This window comes from Oryzias latipes, chromosome 7, assembly GCF_053564925.1.
Source record: "Oryzias latipes strain Hd-rR chromosome 7, Olatipes_Hd-rR_3.1".
NCBI lineage: Eukaryota > Metazoa > Chordata > Actinopteri > Beloniformes > Adrianichthyidae > Oryzias > Oryzias latipes.
The window spans coordinates 10732284-10737936 of NC_136243.1; the positions used below are offsets into that span (position 1 = coordinate 10732284).

Below are 5653 nucleotides of genomic sequence, written 5' to 3' on the forward strand. Positions count from 1 at the left end.
TTCACAGCGTGGTTAGATTGCTAGTGTATCATTGCATCCTTGTAGTGCAACAACCAGAAAAGCAACAACAATGGAGGTCATCTAGCAGCTCGTCTTTTTATTATTTTACTTCTGGTACATCATGTATGACAGGATTTTTTTGCTGCTAGGAGGAGGGGGCAGGAAACATTTTTTCAAAAGGCTATATAACAGTTTTGATTTATTTTATTCTGACAGCGGCACATTCAAGTTCCTTTCAAAATAAAATTCCGGGTCAAAAAAGATCCTCCTAAAGCAGTCAATTTAGTTGTTATAAAATGACAGTTTAACTCTTTTGGAATGATAGTAAAATGTTGTGTATTTTTAAATCTAATGAAGGCACAAAGCTCTGTGGCAAAATAATTTGGTTTCAGTCAGCCCTGTTTTTATTGAAAACAGAAAAACGCCGCTGTCTCAGACAAGGATGTCACTGCCAAACATTTCATTAACTAGAACTTCATAAATTAAAAGCTGTAACAGCAAAAGCTGCAGGAGTCTAGTGTTTAACCAAGATGTTTTTCTAAAAGAAAAATAGTTTAAAGTTTTCTCTAAATTTCAATAATTCATTTTTTTGCATCAAAATGATCTGCCAGGTGTAAGTTGAAGCAGAAAAATTATAATACTCTGCCTAAAATATATGGATCTTTTTATTATTTCTACTTATTTTCTAATTAACTCCCATGAGATCGAATCATTTGTTTTTAACCGTAAACATGTGCTACATCAGAAGATGTGAGAAACTGTTACTGTGTGTCTGCAGCAATTGTTTCCTGATGGTGGTAGACTGGTCCTGCGGCTCATTTTCACTCATGGAGCTGTCTCCCTCTGCAGGGCATCAGCTTACACGCTTCCTCTGACTGCACTCTAACAGAGATGATATGCAGAGCATGAAGCTTTCAAGACAACTCCAATAAAAGCTGTGTCTTTGTTGTTTTTAGCATGTCCTTGTGGCATTTCTCTGGTGATGCAGGATATATATCAAAATTAAGATTAGAATTTTGAATGTTTTTGAGTATTTCTTTATTTGCATTTTAATGAATCAATTAAAAAATGCAGTTTGAAAAAGCCTGTAGCTATGACGTTGGTGCTTCAGAAACTGAAATGAGGTGGTTCCAATACCAGTTCCCTGGTCTTCCCAGTGTTTAGGACCAGGTTGATGTCCCCACACCAGAAACAGAGCCGCTCCACCTCGTCCCGATCGGCGGACTCATCCTCCGAAGATGAGCCTCACCACAGTGGTGTCATCAGCAAACTTGATGATGGTGTTGCTGGTGTGGGTAGAGCTGTAGTCGCGGGTGTAGAGCAGTGTTTTTCAACCAGTGTGCCGTGGGAAATTACCCATTTTCACTGATCTAAAAACATCCACCATCTCCAGGATATAAGCTCTGTGTTCATCCAAACAGCCCATGATAAAACATTGAGAAGTTAGGAATATGAAAGATCATAAAATACTTTTTTCTTTCTGTTTATTTGATTTTATTAAAGACACCTTGGTAAGAATAACGGTACCGTAATATAGCCGCAGCTTTAGATTTTTTAGGGAAAAGTCCCGACCCTTCAGCTGTCTCAATCATTCTTGGAGGCTTAATCATACGTCATCAGTCTGACCAATCAGAAGTGATTAAAGTCTTCATTTCCTTGTTCCGACTCGGCTCATGAAGTCTCTCAGGTCCAACAAAAATACCAGCTAAAGTGTAGCTTTACATTTACAGATAGTGGTGTAGCTTTACGCGGGATCTGTTATCAGACCGTGGAACAAGTGAACAAAACAATGAAGCTCCGAGAAGCGAGTCTTTCTGGCCTCTGCGTCAGATTTGTACTACATCTTCCATGATGCATTGTGTTAAAGTGACAGTATCTCTGCACTACAATGAGTCTTCCCTGTTACACGTCTTGAAACCCCAACGAACACACATCAAACAGTTTTTAAATCTTCTTAATGAAATCAGAGGTCAACAGTTTAGTTCTTCTGCAAGGTTTGTGTTTATAAACAGCCAAACATCCCAGAGTTTTGTCCATGTCATATTTCTAACCGAAAGACTTTTCTATTAAGTTCTGGCTCATTTTACATGTTAAAATTAAGAAGAAGTAATAACAACATTTAAGAAACAGGATTAAGGTGAAGTTTGGAGTTAATTCAGTCTCAATAATCAGAAATTGACACACAATTAAACTAAATTGAAACAATTTAATCTTTAATCGAAAATGAAATAAAACATTTCTGTTAAAATCTTCAAAGACTTCATTTTTAATCAAGACAAAAGAAAAACGAATAAAACTTCTACATATTCTCTTTTTCGTGTCGCTAAAGAAAACACAAATGTGATGTTAGTTTTTTTGTGTAAATTTCATCAAACATATTCTGATCATAAAATTGTTAAAAATTACAGTTGCCTTTACACAAACATTGAAATGAATAAAAAAAAAATCACTTAGAAATAATATATTTGTTTTTTGTGAGGTTAAACAATATTGCAGGTTAATAAACTGGAGGGAAAAACAACTACCTCGGTAAAATGTCAAATAATTTAGTTAAAATTATTACAGAAAACTAACTTAACTTCTAGGGGAAAAAAGCTGCAATTCCAACTTTTTCTAATTGTCACAAAAATGCACCTGAGGTAGCAGAGGGACTGTAAATCAATACAGACCATAGAGTTTCTCCTTTTTCAATTTTTGGATGCTGGTGTGCCACAGGATTTTTGTCAAGGATAAAGTGTGCCTTGGCTCAAAAAAGGTTGAAAAACACTGGTGTAGAGCAGGGGGCGAAGCACACAGCCCTGTGGGGAGCCGGTGTTGAGGATGAGGACTGTGGACATGTGGGCCCCTACTCTCACCCTCTGAGAGTGGCCTTTCAGGAAGTCCAAGATCCAGAGGCAGATAGAACTGGAGAGTCCAAAGGCCTCTAGTTTAGACATTAGTCTGTGTGGGAGAAAGGTATTAAAAGTGGAGCTGAAGTCTACAAAGAGCAGCTGGCATAGCTCTCTGACAGCTCCAGGTGTGACAGAGCAGTGTGGAGAGTGGTGGTTATGGCGTCCTCTGAGGATCTGTTTGGCCTGCATGCAATCTGGTGACTGTCCAAAGGTAGGAAAGAAACAATTTGACTACGTATTAGTTTTTCAAAGCCATTCATGATGACCGAGGTAAGTGCAACTGGTCTGTAGTCATTAGCTGTTGATTGTGGACTTTCTGGGCAGAGGGATGATGATTGAGGACTTCAAACATTGCTGTACATTAGATTGGAGAAAAGACTGGTAGAAGATCTTGGTGAAGACCCCTACCAGCTGGTCTGTGCAGTCCTTCAGCACCTGTTCAGCAATGCCATCAGGTCCAGCAGCCTTCCCTCGGTTTACAGGCCCTCAGCGTACACCTTACCTCCTGCTCCTCCACAGTGAGAGAGGGGCCGCTGTGGGCTGGTGATATAGCTACCTCTGGTGGCTTCACCTAGAAATGGGCAAAGAAAAGGTTAAGCTCCTCTGCCAACAAAGGGTCCCCATTGCTAGCAGCAAGATTTGGCTAAAGTTGGTGACATGCCAGATCCCTTGCCACTCCTGCTTTGTGTTGTTCCTGCTGAAATTGTCCTCCATCCTCTTTCTCTAGTCCATCTTGGCCCATCGGATGCCTCTCTTTAGGGTGGCTCTTAGTGAAAAATAAAAACGCAACAGTCCTTGTTTGTTGCCACCTGACGCTTCATGCCATCCATTTTGTTGGCAAGGGATCTTACATGTTCATCTTACAAATGAACAAGATCTTACATTACTTGTTCATTTCAGATACAGAAGATGAGGACTTTGATGTATTCTTGGATGCTGATTGATGACTGAAAAAATGAAAAAATAAATTAAAATAAACAACCAACTCAGTTTTGCTCCCGCTGCCTTTTTTAAACACACACTAGCACGCATGTTTTACCGGTATGTGTTAACGTGCCTGCGCCTTAAAACCTGGTGTCAAATACTGAAAAATCACCCACAACTGAGACTCCACCCTATAACCCAGTGCGTGCTATGGTCGTGTGATCAAGGTAAACACTGAAATGGAGAGCATAAGTCATAAAACCGTGTCAACCTAAACAAGAAAAATGGACTTCAAGGAAAATCTGAGACCTGAGACGTCTAAAATTCTAACTTGTTTCATGTGACTGACTATGTCCCTATAATTTAAGGTTCATAAAGTGAGGATAAGATGAGGATCAGATAAAGTGGCTTGAAAATAGCTTCTTGGCATCAACTCAATTATAACCTTGATAACATGATACTGATATTGAGTGCCTCAATATCAGTATTTTCGTGACATTTAAAAACAAGATGACAGGGAGCTTAGTACGGCTAAAAATAACATACAAAACCCTCGTACAGACCCTTAACTTGACTGTCATTCCACAATTTCAGTTTATCTATCAAATAAAAACGAGAGTTTACAGCCTCCCTGCTGGGGAGTTTCTAAACTTGTCAGTTTTGATGCACTGCAGCCACTGTAATGCACTAGTTACATGTGAGAGCAGCAGAGTGATGCTACATCTGGAGAATGAACAAGAGTCATGAATGCTGGTGGCAGAGTGTGTAGTTTTATGGCAATTTTCTACATTTATATCAGAAATGTGGTTTCAGTTCACAGAAGAGTTTGAACACAGGAGAAACTGGTGACCTCTCAGGTTTTGTTAATCAGTCTAGTTTTTATGAGCCTGGCTCAAGAATGGAAACAGAAAAAATAGAATAGAAAAAGCAGAATACACATGTTCAAAAACCTGCTTGAGCTCCTGGCTCAGTCTAAATTGTCTATATAGTTTTGTTTGCCTCATGACTAAATGTGAAATGAAAAAATGGGGAGTTGACCACAAAAGTGCAGGAATTAAAATTATATAAACCATAAATTCTGAAAGAGATGTAACTAATGACTGCTTAGGAGTCTCTGTTTTTGTTCCCCTGTCTGCATGGCAAATCAGCTTTTACTGACTCGCACGGTTGGTATAGCTGAGTTTTTGGCTAGACAGCTCAGGAGTTTCTGTAATGGATGATAAAGGAGTGGATGTGCATAAAATCCAACAACCTTAATCCAGTTTGGTGGTAAAAACAAAAAACAGGATTATGGTGCAGTGGTTCCACTTTATATAGAGGTTTTCTTCTTGTTATCACTGACTACATTACATTACTGCTGGCGTCATAACCACCTTTAATCAGTTGGTCTGTGTGAGCTTCTGCTCACCAAACCTTTGCCCCCCTTATAGGAACAGAAAAGCTGCTCCTCAGCCTTTGAGCATGGCATGGCCATTCAGGTGGGATTTCTATTTTTTCTTACATTCTGACTGCGTTAGCCCTCAGAACCAAAAGTATTTCCAATATTAGGGTGTTTTTTTGGGACTTTTTTGGGATTTCTCTTTGACAGATTTGAACTTAACGCTAGCCTGACTTTATGGATGAATCATAACTTTTGTACTTTGGACTCAATAAGTGATTCAGAAGATCCTTTTTACAACGGTAGACTTTAACTCTTGACATATATTTGGTGCAATAAAATGTAGAAAACTATAATTTTGTACAGCTTAGAGCCACACAAACAGGCTGCAACTATTCCTCAATATTGATTATACATTAAAAACGTGTTGAAACGTCATTTAGGACACATCATACTGAAA

General features: G+C 38.9%; 1 long non-coding RNA gene across 1 annotated transcript; it reads left to right on the forward strand.

Moving 5' to 3' along the window:
- The first annotated feature begins 2899 nt into the window (after positions 1–2899).
- On the forward strand, positions 2900–3879 carry LOC144993899 (uncharacterized). The gene is made up of 2 exons (XR_013657193.1): positions 2900–3102; positions 3216–3879. It is a non-coding gene; the product is annotated as an uncharacterized LOC144993899 (long non-coding RNA).
- Positions 3880–5653: the final 1774 nt, after the last annotated feature.